At 44.0% G+C, this 24,808-nt stretch overlaps 2 long non-coding RNA genes across 2 annotated transcripts in view; one reads left to right on the top strand and one right to left on the bottom strand.

Moving 5' to 3' along the window:
* Positions 1-3,115: 3,115 nt before the first annotated feature.
* LOC139356142 (uncharacterized) lies at positions 3,116-19,946 on the bottom strand. The gene is made up of 4 exons (XR_011607545.1): positions 19,617-19,946; positions 11,301-11,421; positions 7,133-7,208; positions 3,116-3,264 (listed from the first exon to the last, which is right to left on the bottom strand). It is a non-coding gene; the product is annotated as an uncharacterized lncRNA (long non-coding RNA).
* Positions 19,452-24,808, top strand: part of LOC139356141 (uncharacterized) — a 22,490-nt gene continuing 17,133 nt past the window's right edge. Inside the window, exon 1 of the long non-coding RNA XR_011607544.1 lies at positions 19,452-19,578. This is a non-coding gene — a long non-coding RNA (uncharacterized lncRNA). The remainder of the gene's footprint in view (positions 19,579-24,808) is intronic.

Here is a 24,808-nt window from a genome sequence, read left to right as displayed (position 1 = left end):
ACTCACACTTTTATGTACTCTTAAGAGCTTTCTTTTTTATGGTTTTGCTTTGGGCAGTATGTGTGTGAGAGAGAGAAAAAAAAAGAGAGGCGAGAGAGAGAAATGTAGGAAAGACAAAAACGAATAGCTCTTGGGAAGATCAAGGCCTTCTTACTAGCTTGCGTTTGGCAGGCACCCGCTCATCACTCATCTAAAACACCTTATAATAGTCTGATTGAATGGGAGGGTGATTTTTATGATGTGAGTTAAATGGAAATTAGGGTGACTTTTGAAACTCTAACATATGGCCCTACTGATTGCTTTTCCCAACAAATTTTTCATGTGGTCATAATCTAAATTTAAATAAGAGTCTACAGGGGAAAATGCTAGGGTGTTCATACCCTACGCCCTCAAGCCTCCTAAGAAGACAATAAAAATCGAATTTCCTAAAGTCAAAGGAAAATTTGAGGCAAGTAGAAAATTAATGGACATGAAAAAACACCTCGAGGAAAAATCCCCGGCAAGTGTCTTTCTTAACAATGGTTTTAAACCGGAATTAAAAAAGAGAGCAGAGATTTTTGATAAGGCTGGAGCCAGGTATGCTGTGTGATTTCCTTGAAGAAGGTTTGTGAGGCAGTGAGTACAAATAGTGACATAAAAAGGGCTTTAACTGAGAGCACAGTACCTTCCAGAACATTCCTACTGATAAAATGCACATGGAAAAACGTCACTGAATTATCTTTGTGATCTTTGTTAGTTTAGACACATCTTTCTTTAATTATAAATGAAACACAGGCTCACTATAGAAAATTTCGAAAATGCATAAAAGTATAAAACAGAAGATAATAATCATTCTAAATCTCCAAGCCCAGAGATAATAACTGTAAATGGCTACCACCATTTTGGTATTTCCTAGTACTTTTTAAAATAAAGAAAAAATTCATATTCTAACAGATTTGAATACATTTAATACTCTCCTTTTGACTAAATCTTATATGCTCCACATTCTCTGGTGCCATTAAAGATTCTTTGTAAAGATCTTTTTAGAATCTTAAAAATGTATGAGTATCTCCAGTGCTTTCCATCTATACTGGAACCATGTTTTAGTGATCGCATTTCTAATTCATCTTCTCCTCCACGAAAATACTTAGGTCAAATTCTACACACTGTATTAATGAAATATCAGAACACATATTGATTATTGATTAAAAATGTATACACCATTTCTTCATATCAGAGGCAATTAAGAAGCTGTTGATTAGATGCCAAAATATTGGAACTTACGATAATTTACAGTGGCTCTTGAGGAAAACAGAGCCAGATACCAGAAATTAAATCTTCACTAAATATTGGGGAATATCTGATCACTTTCCCTTAGCACATTTGCAGGGATTTTAGCAAGTCACCCATGACACTTGTCTTTGCATCTGCAAAAAGAAATAGGCCGTCTGTGGAAAAGGCAAGAAACATCACAACGTGTGGAGTGTGGGCTGATCAAAGCTGCCCTGCAGTGAGAACCAGGCTCCCGAGGGGGCCTCTGGTGTGGGAGGCACCAGGCACGGGGTTGCCCCTCCACCACCCCATGGATCCTGCAGTTGCTCCTCACCTGTAAAGGAGTCTCCTGCGGCCATTCAGGGCTGCCGTGAAGCTAAGGAGATGATGCTTCCGATGGCTCTGTGCAGTGCTGGGCACAGAAGAGGTGCTTAGTCAGTCACTGCTGTAGCTGCTGTGGCTATTCACAGAGTACTCCAACCTAGACCGCACCACCATGTCCTACAGTTACCATCACAACAGAGTTAGCAGTATTATGGTTGTTATTAACAATATAGTCATTATAAGAATATGGTTATTAAAGGTGATTGTTAACATAGCTATAATCGTTAATTATTAATTATTAATTAACCATAGGTTAATAATTGATGATTATATTATATAGCTATTAATATGTTATGTTACATATTGCTGGTATGAGCAATATTTTTAATATTTAAAAATGATAACATATGATATCAAATTGTTAATGGTATTGTACAGAAAATAAAATGACACATGCTAAAGGCTTGATTATATAACCGTTTATTTCCTTACATGTGTTTGTGTGTCTGTGCATATGTATATATGCGTGATATATGTGTATGTATAGAAGATTGTGTGTGTGTGTGTGTGTGTATGTGTATAGAAATAGATCCCTTAGGAGAAAACTAGTTTTGAAAGAGCATGGGAATATTTTTTTTGAGATAGAGCCTCACTCTGTCATCCAGACTCAAGAGCAGTGGCACAATTACAGCTTACTGCAGCCTCAACTTCAGCGATCCTCCTACCTCAGCCTCTCGAGTAGCTGGGACCACAGGCACATGCCGCCATGCCCTGCTAATATTTTTTTATTTTTTTATTTTTATGTTTTAGAGATGAGATGTCCCTGCATTGCCCAGGCTGATCTCAAACTCCTGGGCTCAAGTGATCTTCCCACCTCTGCCTCCTCCCAAAGTGCTGGGATTACAGGCATGAGTTGCCATGCCCGGCTCAGGAGTATTTTCCTAACTCAAGAAATGATGACGTGGACATTGTAATTGTGAGTTTCATTTTAATATTGACTGTAAGTTGACGTAAAGTCAATGTCAGGACATCAAATGCAGGAAATATCTCACAGAGAGATTATTTCAACCCGAAATGATCTGAGAATCAAAGATTCTAAGTGATGCTTTAAAGAAAAGTACAGATTAGGCAGGAGGAGAATACTTGGAAGGGAATCAGAGGAAATTAATTTCACTGGTAGAAAATAAGCAAGCTCCGAATGGAAATATGAGGCCACCCTCAGGAATGACCTGGGCACCTGCACAGTGCAAACTGGGCCTGGAATCCCAGCCTCCCCTGACGGTTTCCACTATCATTGTGTTTATTCTGAACTGCTCCCTCTTCCCCCTGAAAGGAAGGTCACAATGTCTTCCCCCAAGTACCCTCACGAAACCATATTCAATAAGAAGCCACATTCCATAAGATACAAAGTCACCGTGATACCCAGTACTGTGCTGTGATTCAACACAAGTTAGTGATTATTTGAGATCGATTTTACACATTGGAGGAATTTAAGGGAGTAAATAAAGTCAAAGTGAGACATTTAAACAGTGATTTTATTAGAAAAAGATCTGGAAATGAGGAGATGGCTAAGACTTTGATACTGTGGCAACTGGAACTTGGAATCCCACACCTCGCCAGGATCCCGCTGGTCCTTGGGACGACAGAAGCAATCTCAGTCCATTGCCTTCAAGTGAATTTTTAAAACTCCTGTAAAAGAAAAATAAAACACCACTTTCACGAGTGCCTCAGAATAAATCTAAATGCTTTGCTAATTGCCTGTCACCACTACAAATAGTATTTGCTTTTCAGGGAGCTTTTTATAAAGGCCTGGAAATAAATCAGAACTTTTAATTCCTTTGAAGACAAGCTGAGAAAGAAATAAAAAAAAGGTGGGGGGAAAACTTCACAGACAACAGAATCATCTTGAGCATCATCTGAAGGGTGTTCTTGTGTAATATAAAGAAAGCCTAATCAGGGTGGCTCGAAACAGTTGCCTGTACGATAAATGCTCACTGCTTACGTATTGTTTTTCTCAAAACATAAAGCTTTGATGATGAAAGCAGATCCTTGGACCTCCAATTCCTGCAAGATTACAAGGTCAGGCCCTTCCACCTCCCCAATGGGACTGGGAGGCCATCGGAGATGAGTTCACACAGCCGGCTGCTTTAGTGACTCTAAATGCCATGTGTGGCTTGGCGACATTTGTTTTTATTTCTAGAGAGTAGCATTTAATATGATATCAAATTACCCCACGCAAGGTACTGTACTCTTGGAAATTGCTTCTTAAATTCCACCAACCACCTAACAGAAATCGCCTGCCACAACAGAAAAACCTTTATCAGAATATATCTGCTATGTGGTGCACGGTGAGCATCTTCAAGGCATCACAGTGTTCAAATAAAACGTTTGAACATTCCAATGCACAGCTTTAATTCATCTGCTGATAGTAATTATCAGAACAAAGTCACCGAGACCAAATTACCTTCAGGTTTCAGTAAGAATAATGTCCAACTGAGGGGTAAAAATTAGGATTAAAAAAAAATCATAGCAAATTATTGAGAGATGAATCGGCCTAGCACAGAGGGTCTGCAGGGTGGTGAAACTACGCTGTATGTGCTGCAGTGGCGGAGGTGAGACATCTGTTCCGTTCCCAGAATGCCCAGCACCGGAGTCAGCCCTGGTGTGAACTGTGAACTCTGGGTGCTAACGATGTGTCCACGTAGGTTCATCGATTGGGACACACGGGCCCTCTGGTGGCGTGTGTGTGAGTCGGGGGCAGGACCATAACTCTGTATTTTCTGACCAATTCTGCTGTGAAGCTAAGACTGGCTTAAAAAATAATGTCTATTTAAAAATCGATAGCAAATTGTTCATCGGTGCCATTAAATTTCACTCCAAATTGAACGGGAGGGTTATTCTTCAAGTGTGGCTGTGACTTGTCTGAGCCTGGCTGCCTGAAACTCCATAATCTCTAAAGTCGAGACAGAGAGCTTGAGAAGATGAGCAGCCTGAGGCAGGGGCCGGGGGTTCTGGGTTACCCCCGAGATCTGCACACCCAACCGGGCCGGAGCAGCCATCAGCGCTCTGGTCTCTCCGTCCTCTAAAGGTGTCCCCGGGGCTACGTGGACACACCCATCACAGTCCTCCCCGGACCCTCCCCACCCCTTCCCAGGAAAGTCACCCAGAATTAAATCCTGGGGTGGCAGGAGGAGCCCCCTGGGGTAACAAGCCACAGTGCCGGGAGCAAAGTCACCACCAGGAAACCTGCAAGCCAGCAAACACACTGCTGTCTGCGCTGGCCTGGGAAATGTGAGTGTTTTTAAAACATGCTGAAGAAGTCATACCTTTGTAGGAACCAGGGAGAGAAATGTCCTGGGCTTACTGATCTATCCAGACTCTTCAGCTCCTTCCCTTCCTTTCATTCCTTGATTAGCAAAGCTGAAGTTTTCCCTGACAAAGTGTTACGGAAACATGGCCAGGGCTAAGATCGCAATTACTTGTAAAGCAACGTCAATAATAAAAGAGAAATGATATTGCACACTGCTGTGCCATTTTCAAACTGGTGTTTTCCAATATGACTGCATCAAATCCTCATGACCGTGTGAGCCCTTAAGTACTATTATTACTCCTGTTGTATATTTGAGGGTTGAGGCTCAGAAAAAACCTAGTAAAGTGGTCAAGGTCAACGTAGGTGGCCTCAGATTCCAATTCCAGGGTCTTCCTGTTACAGCACCCACTGACCTGGAGCCGCTTTCTTTCAATCTACAGAGAAGCAGCAGGCCTTGGAAATCCAGTTGTTTGAAAATAGTAATTACTTTGTTTTTTTAGGTCCAAAATGTGCCCAGTAATTGAAGCGTTCTTAAGCGGGCAGGATCACTCAGTCATTTTGGTCATCTTCGTAGTCAGTTTGGATACAATCAGGACAGAACGGCCAGCACTCTGTAGACCCCCAAGATTAACTGGCCACATTACAGTCAATGTCATATGAGCCCAGGCTGAGAATGTATTTGGAGGTTGTGCAGACGCCCAAGACAAAAGTAATTATTTTATTATTTATTATGAAGATATTGGAGTTATGTTTAAGAAAAAAACAGTAGGAATAAAGAGGAAGCCGTGAATTTGTTTAAACAAAATTGAGGATTCACTGTCTGCATAGAAATAAAAGTCTTCCAAGCAAGATGATTTATAAATAACAGACGAGTAACTACCATGTATTATAAATGATGCCTTTCCTGCCCTGTGTATTGTAAAATGCTTTCTAGAATCTTACAAAAGCCAGCATGGCAAGAATGTAATGAAGAAGAGAATTGCAAGATTAGAATCACGTGGAAATGTGGGGCCTTGGGTAGCCACAGAAGGCGGCTGAACTCCCAGGCTCACGGCGGTGGGTGATCTCTAATAAACTGAAAGAGCAGAGCAACAAAGCTCATTAAAATACAAGAAGAAGAAAAAACTTGGGATAATATCATCCATCTCCACTGATTTCATCACCCCGAGAATGAGGGGTAAAGCTTTCTAACATGAGAATGAATTTTTATAAACCACAGACATTTTCTGACATTTTAAGAGAAGAATATGATGTGGCACTCCCCAGCCTGCGATGCGATGTGTTTATTTAAGGAGTACATGCAGAAATGTTTCAGGGAGATGGGCCTCAATGAGTTCACGTGGGAGCAGAGAGCCCTGAATACCAGGAAGCCTCCGTGATCCCTAAGCAGAGCACTCGCTCCTACACTGACCAGAACCATGCCACGAAATCAGGCCCCGGGAACCCTCGCAGGTAGAATCCAGCACCTTCCTTCGTCCCAGTTTGATGGGCTTGTTGATAATTCATATTCACACTCAGCCTTTCCAAGAAAGTAAAGAAGAAGAAGAAAAAAAGGGCTTTACTTGCCACTTTTCCAAAAAGGCAAATTATTCAGAGGTCATCAAACCTACAGGAGGAGCAAATGAGAAGGGACGGGTAGGGCCTGCTGGGTGGACCCCTTTTAAACACCTCTCGCCGGGCGCAGTGTCTCATGCCTGTAATCCCAGCACTTTGGGGGGCTGAGGCGGGTGGTTCTCTTCAGGTCGGGAGTTCAAGACCAGTCTGACCAACATGGAGAAACCCTGTCTCTACTAAAAATACAAAATTAGCTGGGTGTAGTGGTGCATGCCAGTAATCCCAGCTACTTGGGAGGCTGAGGCAGGAGAATCACTTGAACCCAGGAGGCAGAGGTTGCGGTGAGCCAAGATGGTGCCATTGCACTCCAGCCTGGGCAACAAGTGCAAAATTCCATCTCGAATAATAATTAATAAATAACTACCTCTCAAGTGAATGCATCCTCAACCCGTTTTTCTCCATCAATCTGTTCGACTTTTTAAAATATTAAGATTGGCCAGGTGCTGTGGCTCACACCTGTAATTCCAAAACTTTGGGAGGCTGAGGCAGAGGATGGCTTGAGCTTTGGAGTTCAAGACTAGCCTGGGCAACATGGTGAAAACCCATCTCTACAAAAAAATGCAAAACTTAGCGGGGTGAGGTATCTCATGCCTGTGGTCTCAGCTACTTGGGAGGCTGAGGTAGGAGGATCACCTGAGCCCAGGAGGTTGAGGCTTCAGTGAGCCGTGATCATGCCACTGCACTCCAGCCCAGGTGATACAGCGAGACCCTGTAACCAAAAAATAAAATAAAATAAAATATTAGGCTATAAGAAGTAATAGTTTGAATTTTCTGATGTACAAAATTAGTTAGGAGAACACTGCAATGGAAATACAATGCAAGCCACAGATACCATTTTAAATTTTCTAAAGCATATTAAGTAGAAACAGATAGAAGCAATTTTAATAATACATTTTTAAGGTCGGGCACAGTGGCTCACGCCTGTAATCCCAGCATTTTGCAAGGCTGAGGTGGGCAGATCACGAGGTCAGGAGATCAAGATCATCCTGGCCAACATGGTGAAACTCCGTCTCTACTAAAAATACAAAAATTAGCCAGGTGTGGTAGCACGTGCCTGTAGTCCCAGCTACTCAGGAAGCTGAGGAAGGAGAATCGCTTGAACCAGGGAGTCAGAGGTTGCAGTGAGCTGAGATTGTGACACAGCACTCCAGCCTGTCAACAGAGTGGACTTAGTCTCAAAATAATAATAATAATAATAATAATAATAATAATAATATATTTTAAACCCAATATGTGAAATATTATTTTAATATATACCTGACACAAAAATATCAAGATATTTCTGTTCATTCTGTCATACAAAGTCTTCAAATGTGGTGAGCATTTCCCACCAAGAGTTTGGTTCAGTTTGGACAGGCCACTCTGCAGGCGCTCAGCGGCCACATGTGGCCGGAGGCCGCCCTACTGGGCAGTGCAGAATTAGAATATCTTGTCTTTCCATGGGTCAGAAATTTGAAACTCTAAATCAAAGAATATTACAAAATATATTCTACACTATAACATTCTTTTGTTGGCAATTAAGACGGTGAAAATACAATTTTGTGGGATGGAGATATTTTAAGTTGAATACAAGAATATTTGAAAAGATATTTCTTATTCCTTAATGTATGGATTAGGTGATTCTCCTACATGTCAAACAAGAATTATAGTTCTCAACATTTAGCAGTTTATATGGTCTAGGAGGAAGATTTTAAGGATTACCAGTTATGATATTATTATTATCATTATTATTGTGCAACATAGTGCGATAATTCCAACCTGTTTTTAACAAGAAATAGAGATTTTAAAATAACTAGAATTTAAAACAATAATAAGTAATAAACACTGAGTACTCCCTGTATGCCAGATGCCATGATCATAGGATCCTCAAAACCCCATAAAGTAACCACTGTTATTAATTCTATTTTAAAGTTTTAAAAAAGTGCTGGAGCCTGGGCTTGATGGTTCATGCCTATCATACCCATGCTTTGGGAGGCTGGGATGGGAGGGTCCCTTGAGGCCAGGAGTTCGAGACCAGCCTAGGCAACATATGAAGACCCTGTCTCCACAAAAAAACAATTTTTAAAATTATCTCCAGATGGTAATGTTCGCCTATAGTCCCAGCTACTCAGGAGGTTGAGATAGGAGGATTGCTTGAGCCCAGGAGGTCAAGGTTGCAGTGATCCGTGATTGTGCACTCCAGCCTGGGAAACAGAGTGAGACCCTGTCTTTAAAAAAAAAAAAAACAGAAAAAAGGTGCAGGAGCCCACAATCTTCCTCCCTGTCGACTCAGGCGCCTCTTTGCCTGGCCCACCAAGGGTCAGGGTGCAGTTACCGCACTGCAGCTAGGGAGGACCATGAAGAGCTCACACTTTGGTCTCAGTCTCAGCAGGTTCCTTAGAAGGATGCTCTTCAGGCCTGCTTCTGCTCTCCAGCAACTTCAGAGGGAAACGTCTTCCAGGTGGAATAAAGAACACAAGAAAAACGGAGAGGAAACATAACCCCAGAAATTAATTAATATCCGCTAACTTAACAAAGGTTTTGAATGGTGTTTAAGGACCAAAACCAGGTGCCGTGATTTCAGACTGTGATTTGTGTCTATTGTAGTGAGAATGCACCTCATGGCCTCTTTGTTCTCTAAATGCGTAAAATATGAATGTTCATTTGAGCTCTTGAGAAGATTGCTTTTATGAGAAAACAGAAAGATAAAGTAAAGGAAGGAAGTGAGGAAGGAGAGAGGGAAAGAAAAAAGGGAGAGAAAATCAGGGAAAACACAAACAACAACAACAAAAATGGACATCATCGCAGAGGAACATTTGAGTTTCTCCCTTTCTCTCCTCTTGGACTGGAGGAGCCCCTAAGTCAGTCAAATGCCTCCCTCTAGTGTCTGAAATGCTGAATACAGATTTCATTCTCTGAAAAACAATGAATAAATCCTTGTAAATTCAGTCTTACTGTACCCACAGAATCCAACCTACCTTTTAAACTATAATCAAGAAAAAAGTCACAAAAGTAAAATAATTATCCAGTCTGGATTTTCTCCTTACAAATTATGGATTTTTCTGTTGTTTTTTGGGGTTTTTTTTTTTTTTTTTTTGGAAAAGTCATTGAAATCCCAGTGCTCTAGGAAAACTAGGAAAGAAAACTGAATTTTCACAAATCTGATCAATACAGCTTGCATTTAATACAATGATGCATTTCTATAACATTTCTGAGAAATTTTTAAATGAAAAATCTTGGCTCTGTTCTTTATCTGGTAGGTTGGTTGGTATACTTTGGTTTGTTTTTTTTTACAATTTTAGCTAGAATTCTCACTTCTCACTTTGAGCCACGATTGGTATATCTTGATTGTTACTGTCTCTGGAATAATGAAAAGTAAAAGTTTAGGGCCGGGCGTGGTGGCTCACTCCTGTAATCTCAGCACTTTGGGAGGCCAAGGTGGGTGGGTCAGTTGAGGCCCAGGAGTTCGAGACCAGCCTGACCAACATGGAGAAACCCCGTCTCTACTAAAAACACAAAAATTAGCCGGGTGTGGTGGCGCACCCCTGTGGTCCCAGCTACTCCGAAGGTTAAGACACGAGAATTGCTTGAACCTGGGAGGTGGAGGTTGCAGTGAACCAAGATCGTACCACTGCCCTCCAGCCTGGCCAACAGAGCGAGACTCTACCTCAAAAAAGGAAAAAGAAACAAAAAGGTAAGCATTCGATCTGAAAGCAGCAAAGCAGAGTAAATATTAAACCACTTCACACATTTCTGCATTTCAGTATAGAAGTTGATCTACATTCCAGAACAATACATATTAAATAAGCCATCACAATCAGTACCTTTGCAATAAATATTGCATATTTATCACAACTATTTCTCCAAAGAGGGGAAAAGAAACCTGTTAGCGCTGGTAACTGTTACTGTCCGAGAAACGAGACTCCAGCCCTCAGCAAGGCAGGGCAGCTGCCCAGGGGAACAGGAGTTGGGGACGGGCTGGACATTTCCAAGCATCTAGTAGTTCCTGGCCAGCTTCCTTCTTAAATGGAGACTCTCTGAGCAGTAGTTTAGCCCCACACACTGCAGGACTCCTTTAACAGGCTATGGCAGAAACAGAAGACAAGTGTTCCGAAAATAAGCACATGCTTCAGACGTTTTGCTCTCGGACCAAACCGAGGCAGCTATTTCTCTCGTCCCAATAACGAGATGCAGATGAACTGGGGAGGAAGAGAGATTTTATTTTCTGCAAATGGTTCCCGGGAGAAGGCCTGGAAATTATCGCCAGACCAACTCAAAATTACAAAGTGTTCCAGAGCTGATCTACCTTCTAAGCTTTCATCTAAACACATGAGTGATTAACTTTTTTTATTCTATAACTAATATCTGAGTCCTGAAGACCTTCCTCTGCAGCTCAGTAAATTTACTTCCCTAAACGGGTCCAGGTGCTGGGGTGCTTACCCTTATCTTGTCTCCTGCTACATCATGGAGTTTTGGAAAGTTCCTTCAGATCCTAATAAAACTTGCTTGTGGAGGCCTGGGGAGTTTCTTCAGACCCTAATAAAACTTGTTTAATCCTAAATGGGCCCTGTAAGAATTCCTTCATTACTTTGTCCTGCTTTAAGGCCTAGGAAAGGCCTACTGAAACTGTTGTTACGAAGGCCTGCCTTAGTGAGACGTGGCCTGCCACAGCTTCACATGATTCTTTTTTAGCATGGAAAATTCTGGAAACTGTTCTGACATCCTCGGGTTTGTGGAAAGTCCAGCACAGAGCAAGGCAACTTGCAAAGTATCGGGGCTTGTCTTTTATCTTCAAAGGGAACGCTGAAACAATAATACTTACATCTGAGTTCCTCCTGTGGACTAGGGGCTGTTTTAACTTCATCACATGTGTTTGTTTGTTCGATGTTCACAGCAAAGGACGTTGTTGGCATGATCAGGTTCCCTTTGTCACAGAGAGGAAACTGAGGCACAGACAGGGAAATCAGTTTGCCCAGATTCGCACAGCCAGTGAGTAACCAAGGGAGCATTCCGAGGAGAAAGAAAAACACACTTGAATGAAAGCAGTTGCTTGAGGGGAATCTTGGTTTACTTTTTTTTTTTTTTTTTTTTTTTTGAGATGGAGTCTTACTCTGTCGCCCAGGCTGGAGTATAATGGCATGATCTCGGCTCACTGCAACCTCCCCCTCCCAGGTTCAAGCAATTCTCCTGCCTCAGCCTCCTGAGTAGCTGGGATTATAGGCACATGCCATCGTGCCTGGCTATTTTTGTATTTTTATTAGACATGGGGTTTCACCATGTTGGTCAGGCTAGTCTCAAACTCCTGACCTTGTGATCTACCCGTCTCAGCCTCCCAAAGTGCTGGGATTAGAGGCGTGAGCCACCGTGTCTGGCCTGGTCTACTTTTAATATTGTTTTATTATTCTTATTTAAAGGAGTATTTTTCCTCCTCCGCCAATACACCGACTTATGTGAATAGTTAGCTCTTCTGAACCATGCAACCCCGCTGTTTAAATGACTCACGGCTTTGTCTCTCCCAAATCCTACAGTAAAATCTATCTGGTGGAACAGACCTCTCTCCTTACATGAGTGTGAAGAACAGAATCGGTTCAAAGAAAACAAAACAATAAAGCTTTCACATATTTAAAAGATCTGGCCCAATAGTTTGCTAACCTAAAGAAAATGATTCAGAGGCTGGGCATGGGGGCTCATGCCTGTTATCCCAGCACTTAGGAGGCTGAGGTGGGAGGACTGCTTGAGCCCAGGATTTCAACACCAGCCTGGGCCACATAGCGAGACCTCATCTCTACGAAAACTAAAATATTAGCCAGGCATGATAGCACACGCCTGTTGCCCCAGCTACTCAGGAGGCAAAACGGGGAGATTTGTTTGAGCCTGGGTGGTCAAAGCTTGTGGTGAGTTGTGGTCGCACCACTCTCTGGGTGACAAAGCAAGACCTGGTCTCCAAAAAAAAAAAAAAAAAGAAAGAAAGGAAGAAAGAAAGAAAATGGCTCAGATAGTGGCATTTGATCAAACTAAGGAACATAATTGAATCGTGCCCAGTATCCAGTGTCCACTGCTAGGTCCTCTACTGTGGGACCTCAGCACTTCAATATTCCTTTTAGGAAGAATCGGTTCTTTCTTTTTTCTTCCAATGCTCTCATGCAAAAAGAGTTGTGTGAGTAGGAGGTCAGTTAAATTTAAAAGTTGGTGAAGAAGAGCTTCCAGCTTCCTACCTGGGATGTAAGGGGCTTGGAGGTGGCCACTCCCTCCTAACGGGTAAAAAGCTGAGCCCTGACGTAAAGTCTGAACGCTGAGTGACAAGGGTGTGTCGGTGACATAAGTGCTTGGATAGTAACAAGTGAACCACTCTAGTGGGGGTGTCGGTAGTGGGGGAGGCTATGTGTAGGGGCGGGGGAGTTTTTTGGAAAATCTCTGTATCTTCTACTGAATTGTGCTACAAACCCACAACTGCTTTAAAAAAAAAAAAAAGTATGTTTTTAAAAATGGGTTAAGCAGAGAAAACAATGACAACAAATGCTGCTTGTTACCCTAAACGACACAAATGTGAGTTGTTCTTTGATGCTTTTGCAGATGCAGGGCCTCTGCTCAGCCCCCAGCCCCCAGAGAGCTACTCCCAGTGCCTCATTCCTCAAAATACACCCACCAAGCATGAAAGAATCCAACTGTTTCTTAAGACAGATCAAGAACTAACCTTTAAAGATATCTGAGAATCTATCTCGATTTTTTAACGTTTCTCAACGATTCTTAGTTTTCTTGCACGTGTCTAATTCAACAGCATTTTTAGTTTGTATTTAATCTTTCCAGAACGTTCAGTTAACTATACGGCAATAACACATCTCATCCATCCTTTTGGATCTTGTATTTCATGGGCTTACCAAACATTTCGTTAAATTATGAAATTACACTAACAAACACAGAAGGCACAGATATGGGAACAAGCTACCTTTCAGAAACCCTTAACACAGCTGGTCAAGGCAGACATGGACAGCAGTTGCCCGCCAGCACCAGGCACCATGTACCCTGGATGCTGGTCTGAGACATTGGTGAGCTTTGACCAATGCCCCACATTGGCTCAACAGTGTCTGCAGGGAGAACATCCACTTGGCCTGTTGATGCAGCCTCTTCCCTCCCCTCCTAGCCATAGAAAGGATCCTTTTTTTTTTTCTTTTTTTCAAACGGAGTCTGGCTCTGTCACCCAGGCTGGGGTGCAGAGGCATAATTTCACTTACTGCAACCTCAGCCTCCAGGGTTCAAGTGATTCTCCTGCCTCAGCCTCCCAAGCAGCTGAGATTACAAGTACACACCACCACATCCAACTAATTTTTGTATTTTTAGTAGAGATGGGGTTACACCATGTTGACCAGGCTGGTCTCAAACTCCTGACCTCAGGTCATCCACCTTCCTCGGCCTCCCAAAGTGCTGGGATTAAAGAGGTGAGGCACCGCGCCCAGCCAGAAAGAATCCTTTAGGGCACAGTGGAAACTCGGACATTATTGGCGGCTTTGCTGCAGGATTTTCCATGACCTTACAAGGTAAGTGCCCCGGAAGTAGTTGTTGAATAAATAACATTCATAGCGCTGAGCATTCTGATTGTTTAATGAACTAAACATCTGCTGGGGTTTCTTTGAGGTTAGAAAGAGGCTTAGTGTTTGAAGACAGGATGGATTGTTATTAAATAAATTAACAACCAATGCATCTCATGTCCACTGAATTTGTCAGAGAGTCAGGGGATTCACAAAACATTAAAGTTGAACCTCCACACTGGAAAATGTTAGCAATATTTATTCTGAATTTCAGTCAGCAGAAACGACATGAAATAACTGGCTTTTGCCGGTTACCCGATAGCCCCTAGGTAGATGAGGACAGGAGTTGTTGGTTCCATGAAGTCATGAGTGAAGTTAAAGCAATGCATTTGCTTAAAATATGTAAGCCACGTCTACATGGGGTATACACTCTCTCTCTCTCTCTATATATATATATACACACACACACACACATAGGGATTATATATATAACATATGTATGGGATGTAGTTATTTATTTTTTGACTGAATTTGCCTGAATTTATATTTTTATGTGATATAGATATAGATATACAGGTATAAATATGGTTCGGATAATAGAAACCACTTACAGATATTGGCAAAATCAGTTAAAAAATAAATCAAAGACTCAGAGAGACATTTAATGAACTTTAAGTTTTACTGGATCATTGTATAAATAATAACCCTCATTGCATTTAAAATCAGTTTGGGAATAAGGATCGGCAATTTAATCTCAGTCCTTTATTATTTATTGCTGGGTGATTTCACAGCTTCTCCCGATGTCAGAACGCAAGCCCAGATGACGCCTGTGTGATGGGGCTTCCGTAGAAACAAAGGGATTAATTTTAATTGATTGCCTTTTAATTGGAAAGTCGTGCGAGGCATGACGTCCTGTCCGTGGGCATCTGTGCAGCCCCAGCCTGGCAGGGAGTGGGTCGCAGCTGGTCTTCCACTGGCCAGCAGCGTGCAAAGCCCCTGGAGCCCAGGAGGTCTGTCTCCTCAGTGCCCCAACCTCATGCAAGCTGGAATTCCCTTGGAGTTTTAGGTCTGGGGTCCCAGCGCTGGTGAAGGCCCAGTGTGCGCACTCCCTGGAGCCTCCACTGCAGGGCTTCCATCGAGCAGCACATGGTCAACAAAGACTCTGGGTTTCCAGAGCAGGTGCTCAGAGCAAACCTAGGATGCCACTCGTTGCTCAGGCCCAGGCTAAGGTGGATTCAGGAGAGGCATGGTTTGAATTTTTTAGTCAGAAAGAAACCATGTGAAATCAGCCTGTTTCTCAACATGAATGTTCAAGGTGACCCTGGCTCAAAAAATTGCAAACCGCGGCCCCTAAAAGGCCAGAGAGCGCCCTTCAGTCAGGCTTCCCCAACTCCACGTGTAACTCGATCCAAACTCTGCAGCATCTGCAGGTCAGACATGGCCCCACGCAATCCAGGACCCTCACAGCTCCCCTGTGTCCGCTGGAATGACCCCCCTCAGTCCATCAGCTTGGACGACAATGCAATAATGAAAACAATGACAAGGGTACCAATGAAGATGCCGCCCTCAGTTGAGTTCCTTTCATGTGCACTTTACACACATTACCTCTGTTACTCCTCCCAAGGGCTCTGGGAAGTAGGAATTCTTTCTTCCAATGTGTGGGTGAGAAGAACGTTGAGGCACAGGGCATTTTAGTGACTTGCACTTAAACACCAAACTAGTCTAGATGCAACTGATCAAAGCTCAGCCAGGGTGTTCCCCGGCTACCTGGAAGATGTGAGTGGAGAGAAAAGAAGGGGAGTGGTCTTTAGTGAAACATCATGCCTCTCCCAGCCTCGCCAAGTCCATCCACGCACCTGCCAAGTGTCCTCACGGTGTCCTGAGCACAGGGCTCTCAGCCCGTCTTCCCTACTCCAGTCCTGCGCCCACCAGGTACCAAGTGCTCACCATGCCCCAGGCTTCCTAACAGCTTCCATAAAATAGCTCATGTTAGTCCTTCTGTCATCACAGTGAGTTAAGCACTGGGATCCCCCCCTTTACCGATGAGAAATCAAGACTAGAAAAGTCTGTTGCTAAGAGGAAGTCTGAGTCTTCCACCCTGGGGTGACTGGCATGTGATGAAAAGCGTGGACTATCGTAATAAATGAATAAAACCTTGTCTCTACCATCTACTGAAGGTGTAACCTGGGACAAATCACCTCACCTTTCCATGCCTCAGCTTCCTGATGTGTAAACCGGAAAAGAAGAACCCGACCTCGCCAGCTTGGGAGGAGTCAATGAGTCACCCCCGGAAGGGCTGAGATCAGGGCGGCCACTCAGCAAGCTGCCATGGAAACGTTAGCCGGGACCTCTATAAGGCATCCTCTTGGGGTCTGCCCTTTTGGAACCCTATTTCTTCCCAGATCATCCAGGCAGGGTCCAAAGCCGGCCCACCTGCAGGCACAGGGCGAGGGTGGGGCACTCCCCTGCACCCCTTCCTTTTCCCCATGGCCTCTCCCAGCCCTTCCGGGAATATGACTCCTGCAGACACCCAGGGCTAGAAAACCCAGCTGCTCTCACGTCCACGTTTGCCATTTCTTCCACTTTTTCTGTTTTTCCTGATTCCACATCTCAAATTTGGCCTGTCTTGTGCTCACCTCTCTGTAAAAATGAGTGGTATCACGATAATAAAAAGTCTAACCAACAGTGGTCCTAAAAAACAAAATCACATCATAATGAAACCCTCATGCTATCATTTACTATTGCTAGGATCTTGCCTTGTACCTGAAGTCAGAAAACAAAGGGATATGATCACAGGTTTGTATAGGAAGCTTTGCCAAGGTGAAACAAATATTGACCCAGAACAGATTAATGTGTCTGAAAGTGTTTAGTGTTCTTTTAAAGGGAATTGAAATGCGGAAGAGTAATAGAGGAGGAGGAAGGTCATTAGACCACAAAACACAGCCAGGAACACCCCAGGTCACCACCTGCTCCTCCTCCTCCTTCCCGTTCCACGCGGGCGTTGCCTATCTGGCTTGTTTTGGGGGAATGTAAACAACCGTTCTTGGAAGCCTGGTGTCCTCACGGCTTCATGGCCCTGACGCTGCTTTTCCTCCTGTTTTCTCGCTCGCCTGGGACTTCATTTGCTTGAGTTGTACAGTATTCTGTGTCCCCTCCTGTGAAGCTCATCTGCACTTTCAAGGGTAAATCCCTTTGCACCAGAAAGACAGATGGTTCCTTAAATGAGAGTTGAGTTTTTCTATTTACTGGAAGATTCTGAACACAGTAAACTCTTCCCTTTCTCTAATTCTGTAGCCCACCAGGACCACCCCCTCCCCCCACCAAAAAAAAGTCCTCTGCAATCCGCATAATTCTGTTATTCGTTCCCCACACTCTGGGCATTTTCCTTCTCCTTTCTGTTCCCAGATTATGGCTGAAAGGTGACTGGACGGAGGGCAAATGCTTTCCAAAGGTGGTGTGGCTCCTGCTCTCCAATGAAGCAGGATGAAGACAGGACCAGGGGCGGGAGGGGCTGAGAGAGAAGGGAGGTTTGCTTTCCCTCCCTCCCTCCTTCCCTCCCTCTTTTCCTTCCTTTCTTCGGCTCTTCTATTTCTCTCTCTTTTTTTTCTTCCTTCCCTCCCTCCCTCCTTCCTCTCTCCCTCCCTCCTTCCTTCCTCCTTCCTTCTCTCCCTCCCTTCCTTCCTTCCCTTCTTCTTTCATCTCTCCTTCCCTCCTTCCTTTCTCTCTCTTCCTATCATTCTCCCTCATCCCTTCCTTCCTTCTTTCCTCCTCCTTCCTTCCTTCCATGCCTCCATTCCTTCTTTCCTCTCTCTCTTCCTCTTCCTCTTTTTCTCTCCTTCCTTCTCTCTCTTCCTCTCTCTCTGCTCCTGTGTCTCTCTCTCTGTCTGTCTCTCTTTCTCTCTCTTCCTTTCCTCCTGTCTTTCTCTTTCTCTCTTCCTCCCTCTCTCTGTTCTTCCTCTCTGTTTCTCTTTCTCTCTCTGTTCCTCTCTCTCCATCTGTCTTTCTCTCTGTCTCTCTCTCCATCTCTCTCTCTGTCTCTTTCTCTCTCTCTTCCCTCCCCTCCTCCACCCAACCCTTCTTTCTGATTTTGTGTGCTAAGGTATGGGCTCCTTGCCTGCGCCAAACTGCAGGACCAAATGTCCCTGATGCGGGGACACGGGCCTGTGCTAGGACCTTGCCTGCTCCTGGCTCACAGATGCCACAGGCCAGGCCGAGGGTCAGCAGGCCCAGCAGAACTTCCCTCCCTGTGGCCCCCACACCTCCCTCTTTTTCATTTGACCGCAGGCCGTCTAGTCCACGTGTCCTGGGCCCCCACGACCCTGCCGAGCTCTGCAGGGTGCAGCTTCAATCTGCATCTTCTGGCCTTGGAGGCTGGGCCACGCTGTGACTCCGTCTGGTGACAGGGGAGTCAGCAGGGCCAGAGGCAGCATCCCTGGAAATGTTCCTTTTCCCTTCACCTGGGAAAAGCCATTGAAAGAGGCTCTGTGACTCCCCGGCCCGGGCAGCATTCGATGGCTATCTTTACCTCATTAGCATTTCACTCTTAATGGGTTTTCCTTGCTTATTTGACACCAATCTTCCAGCCTGACAGCCATTCCCTTGGAGGGAATTTAGTCAAAAACCTGACTGCTGGCCATCTAATCAAACCTTCAGTCAGTCGGGGCTTTCTCTACGTGTGCAAGTCTCTAATTCTGTCCTCCTTTTCCCTGCCACTCCCAGTCCACGTGGAATGACAGAGCAGTGCCCCAGCCATGCTCCCGGCACAGTGCTCCGTCCGCAAGGCCTTCCCAGTACCGCAGTAGGTGCCAGCCTGTCAAACTGCAGAGCCCCGCAGGCAGCCGCCATCAAGACAACAGTTGTAAAATGTTTGGTTGACGGTTTTTCATCCTTCAAAATTATCTTCTACAAACATTCTGTTTTAAAACCAAGCCAAAGAGCACATTGCTCGAGGGAAGAAGAAGCAGAAGGAGAGCGCCAGTGAGGGGTAGGAGGCTGGGGACCCAGCGTCAGCCTCTCCACAGGGCACTCCAGGGGCCCCTGGACAGGGCAGCTGGTTCTCCCCAGAGCAAGTTATGGAGGTGGGGAGATATGGACAGAAAAAGATGGAGAGGCACAACTAGAAGGGAGAGACTGAGAGATTGACAGAGACAGAAACACTGAGAGAGTGACAGAGACAGAAAGAGAGAGACAGAGACATTCTGAGAGACAAAGACATCCTGAGAGAGAGACAGACACAAAAAGAGAGGGAGAGAGAGAGCAGCAGACAGCCAGGAAGAGCCACAACGGACCACAGCTCTGGTACCACCTCTCCGGAAACACACTGTCCGTCCTCCCATACTCTATTGGCTGCACAGACCAACCTCACTGGTGACGTGGGAAACTAAACGAGAGTGTGAATGTCAAGAGAAGACATCACTGGGGCCATCACAAAGGCTCCTGACCTTGCCCTCCAGTCAGGACGTTCCTCTCTGATCACAGTCCCTAGTGCCTGCTGGATTTTGTCACCCTCCAGGTCCCTTGGAAGGTGACCCTGGGTCCTCCTCACACTTCCTCACTGTCTCTGCCCGATAGAATGTAAGTACCCAAGGGAGGTGCTGGTTCCCCTCGCTCACCATTCCGTGGGTAATATGCAAGGACTGCCTTTGAAAAGCCTTGGGTTTCTTCAAGCTTTCAACTGGAAGGCTGTACTGAGCAACTGCCAGATCCTGTACCCCCGTTTTCTGCAGAGGCAGCAGCAGGAGCTCACTCAGTGTTTGTGGGGCACAAGTGGAGGTGGGGAAACTGAGGCAGGGCACAGTCAAGGATGGTGACCAACACACTACCCAGAATACACAGAGCTGGACTCACTGCTCCCTGCACTAAAGGAGATGGCTCTCTTAGAGGCCATAGCATCCCTGAAGAGAGTAAGGTATTGATCTCTGATAGGGATTGGGGCACCTGGAGCTCAAGGCTGGGGACTCTTAGAGGCAGGAGAATGGTTACATCATCTGCTGAGGCTGTGTGTAGGCACAGCACTGTGATTGGCTCTCAGGAGTACAGTTACAGAAGTGCTTAGCCCTGATTGGCTGATGTCCAGAGCGAGGGCTGACACTGATTGGCTGGCTTGCAGATGTGTGCTCACAGCCACCATTCTCATTGGCTAGTGGACTGGGTTTAAAACTCGCGCTGCAGCTGTTTCTTATCAAGGTATTGAACATCATCAGTCTTTTCCTACTTTATGGGAGCTTTTTAGATTTTACAACATATCATCAGAAACCGTGTTAAAAATTCCAAAACTGGAAGACAGGAAAGTAGGCTGGTGCTGAGAAGGCGAGCAGGTGTTTCTGGATCAATCCTCCTCTCCCTGCATTCAGGGGACCCTGAGTGGGAGGAGAAAGAGGGGCTCATGCACTGTGTGTCGGATACCCAAACACAAACTTTAGCTAATCTAGCAAATATACTACAAAGAATGGAGTGCCCTAGACAGATACTTTTTGAGATATATCTCAAAGCTGTGACTTTTCTATAATTGGAGGTTGACAAATTACTAAAGGCCGTCTATTTGTGAACATGCCTAGGTGTTCTGTTAAAGATCCATCGATGTTTGGATGCATAATAAAATATACACATAATTTATAAATGTTTGCATGCTTTTTGAAAAAGTTATTCTTTCCTTCATTTCAGCAAAATAGCCAATTATCTCATTATAACCAACTTTTAATATAATTCATGTTCTATTCGCCAATAGTCATGTAAAAGATTAAAGATAAAATGACTTCATATGCAGAGTATGCAAAGTTGATTTTATTCTCACCAAAATGAAAATTCAAGCGTAAATATATGAAAAGAGTTGAAATTATTTTTAAATGTGCTTTTCAAAATGTTACTTTTCTTTTAAACTTTTAAAATTATTACAATTAAAAAGAAAATATCCACTCTAATCAATGAATATAGAATTTAAAAACAAAATTAGGCAATGCTAATTTTTAAATTTTCTTTCATTTAAAAAAATCTTACTGAATAATTTCATAAAAGTAAAACTATTCTAGTGTTCAGGTTCACCTCGTTGCCAGTGTAGAGAATCCTATGTCTCACCTACATCATGTTTAGACCTACATACTTATAAACTTAGCAATAGTATGGATTGTTTGCAGTTGCACTGTGAGGACAGTCACCATGTGCAAAGGCAACAGGAAGAGAAGCAAGAAAACACTGTACCCTGCTGGGAAATGACATTTTTCATCACAAGAATCCTTTGTATTCAGCTACATGTGACGAAGGACTTGACAAGTTAATTGCTTTGCCATTTCTCTTACCTGAGCATTTCTCCAGTTCTACACTCTCCACACTGCAACATTATCTAGCACCGCTATAGACAGAAGCACAACCCACTAAGCTTCCTGGCATTTGGGCACAGCTGCCTTTCATTTCAAAGGCTTAAGTGGAGGTGTGACACACAGTCAATTCTTGCTATCCATGGTAGTCATGTTTTATAAAGTCACTGCAAACACAGAATTAGCAAACATGGAACCCCTGCTCCTAGGGGAAATCCAGGGCTAGGTTCCTGTGAGACTCAGGTCACAATCAGTACTGCACTTTGTTTTATGTGTTTTTCTGTTTAAAGACACCTTATTTAGCATATATTCACATTGAACTTACAGCCAACAGCACTGTAATATAGCTCACGCCTGAACAAAACCTCCCGAACCTATGTCCCTTCTCCATAATGCACATCCCAGCCTCTGTGCTTGGGAGCACTGGACAGTGCTTCAGCATTATGTCCGGTGGCCACAGTGAAAACAGCAAAATCACCAAAAAAAAGCATAAGGATGCAAAACAAACAAACAAACAAACAAAACACAGGCCAGGAGTGGTGGATCATGCCTGTAATCCCAGCACTTTGGGAGGCCAAGGCAGGTGGATCACTTGAGGTCAGGAGTTCGATACCAGTCTGGACAACATGATGCAAGCCTATCTCTATTAAAAATACAAAAACTAGCCAGGCGAGTTGGTGCATGCCTGTAATCCCAGCTACTCTGGAGGCTGAGGCAGGAGAATTACTGGAACCCAGCAGGTGGAAGCTGCAGTAAGCTGAGATTGCACCACTGCACTCCAGCCTGGGTGAGAGAGCAAGACTCTGTGTCAGAAAGGAAGGAAGGAAGGAAGGAAGGAAGGAAGGAAGGAAGGAAGGAAGGAAAGAAAGAAAGAAAGAAAGAAAGAAAGAAAGAAAGAAAGAAAGAAAGAAAGAAAGAAAGAAAGAAGGAAGGAAAGAAGGAAGGAAGGAAGGAAGGAAGGAAGGAAGGAAGGAAGGAAGGAAGAAAGAAAGAAAGAAAGAAAGAAAGAAAGAAAGAAAGAAAGAAAGAAAGAAAGAAAGAGAAAGAAAGAAAGAAAGAAAGAAAGAAAGAAAGAAAGAAAAGAAAAGAAAAGAAAGAAAGAAAGAAAGAAAGAAAGAAAGAAAGAAAGAAAGAAAGAAAAGAAAGAAAGAAAGAAAGAAAGAAAGAAAGAAAGAAAGGAAGGAAGGAAGGAAGGAAGGAAGGAAGGAAGAAGGGAGGGAGGGAAGGAAGGAAGGAAGGAAGGAAGGAAGGAAGGAAGGAAGAAAAAAAGCAAGCAAGCAAGCAAGCAAGCAAGCAAGCAAGCAAGCAAGCAAGCCAGCCATCCCACATAGCACTAAGTAGATGATGTAAAGGAGACTTGTTCATACTACGAGAGCTGAAACAAGAACACAGAACGTTATGCGTATCGATCGGGTGACACAAATGTTTGCTGATCTGTGGATGTTTGAGAACAACTGCCAAAGTACTGTAAGTATTGATTTGAAGATTGCAAATTAACTTTAGTGAATATGCAAATTTGCAAATACAGAATTCACAAATGATGAGGGTCGACTGTATTTTCCTTAGACGTGAGCAGCATTGGCCAGGAGGGCAAATATTTATGGTTGCAGTGGTAATGCTCAGACTGGAGCAAGGCAGCAATTCTGAGTGAGATGTGTCCTGGACTGAATGTGTGTGCACACATGTTTTGCGTGCATGTGTGGCACTGTGGCAGGCGAGGCCTCCGTAACAACTGTTTCAATATGGACTGGGTGGTGAAGTTAAAGATCAAAAGCCAGTGCCTTTATACAAAGGCTGGAATGTGAAAGCCCACCAAGAGTTTTGCCTAGGCCTCTTAAAGAGGCTTAAAGCATGACAAAATAACCAGCGAATTTTTAACAGGGCCATTTAGGATTAAACAAGTTTTATTGTGGGTCTGAAGATACTCCCCAGGCCTTCACAAACAAGCTTATTGGGGGTCTGAAGAAACTCCCCAAACCTCCGTAATTTATCAGGAGACAAGATAAGGGTAATTACCTCATCACCTAGACCCATTTAGATTAAGTAAATGTACTGAGGTTCCAGAGAAGGTCTTCAGGATTCAGACCTTAGTTACAGATTAGAAGAAGTTAATCACATATGTTGTTAGATGAATGCACACTTACATGTAGACATAGAGCTTAGAAGGTAAATAAGCTCTGGAAAACGTTGTAATTTTGAGTTGGTCTGGCGATAATTTCCAGGCCTTCTCCTTGTAACCAGTTGCAGAAAATAAAGTCTCTCTTCCTCCCCAGTTCATCTGCATCTCGTTACTGGGCTGTGAGAAATACTCTGACCCTCAGCTTGATCCGGGAACAGCATGAGTGTCATACTTGGGCTTTGTAAGACTCAGTGCTTAAGACGGGAACCCCTCTTGCCTCAGTTAAGAATGGGATCATTCAATGTTCCAAATTTCAAATTTCAGCCAAAAAAAGGGGGATCTTTCCCGGGTTTTGGCCACTAGGAACAGCATTCTAAACATAAATGGCTGTGGGGAATCCTAGGCAGTTCTCTAAAGTGAAGCAAGAGGCCAGGTAACCAAGCAGGAAGTATTTTATTTAATCTCTTAAATGTTAGTAATGTTTCCCCAAATCTACTGAGAAAATGCAATAAAACTGGAAAGGTAACAGCAGAAGATGTGTGCTGGAAAGGGTCAGAGGTGCTCAAAAGCAGAGACAAGGGTTAAAGGTCCGCAAAGTATAAGAACCAGAGAAATGCCTCCAACTGCAATGGTTGTGGTATGCTACTGTTAATATTTAATCTATGTGACATTTTCCTTCCTTAAAAAATGCAAAACACCTCCGATCCATGGTCCCAAATGATTTAATATTGAGTCTACTTTTATGTAACATGCTCATAAATCTCTCCTAATCACACCTGAGGCTAACACATGAGACCTTCCGGATGCCTGTCAGCACTTACCCTACAAAAGGGTTGCTCCACGTGGCTTTTGAAAGAGCAAGCACTAGCAAGTGTTATCCTTAGTTCAAAGATATCTATTAGTCTGCGAAAGACTAGTTGATTCTAATTCAAACATCTATCTCATGCTCCGTGCTCAGTTCCAGCCCGTTTCCAGAAAGGTAGCTTTGGGAGATCTCAGCGCCGTGGGTCTGCAGCCTCCCTTCTTTGTCTTTTGGAAATGAAACTCTCTTGCCCTGAGCTGCCCATCCCAGCACCCCCAACCACCCATCCAGAGAACACAGCTCTGGCTGATCGTCGCGCCAGGTGACTTGCTCAGGGAGGGGCAATGAAGCAAGCAGGACCAGTGGAAATCAACTGGAATAACTGAGGCTAAAATGCCGAGAATGACAGTCTGTCTCTTGGATTACAATAATTAAGGACAGGCACTTGGTACGCCCTCCCCGGCGTTTCCTTCCGTCACCGGAAGGAAGCTCATGCGAGGAGGAAACCACAGAGTGAAGGGGACCTCCAGCCTGGATTAGGGGACAGAGCTGGAGCCACATTCGCAGCCT

The sequence above is a fragment of the Macaca nemestrina genome, chromosome 9, assembly GCF_043159975.1.
Source record: "Macaca nemestrina isolate mMacNem1 chromosome 9, mMacNem.hap1, whole genome shotgun sequence".
NCBI lineage: Eukaryota > Metazoa > Chordata > Mammalia > Primates > Cercopithecidae > Macaca > Macaca nemestrina.
The sequence above is the reverse complement of the archived record's forward strand: the minus strand, read 5'-3'. Positions and strand labels throughout refer to the sequence as shown.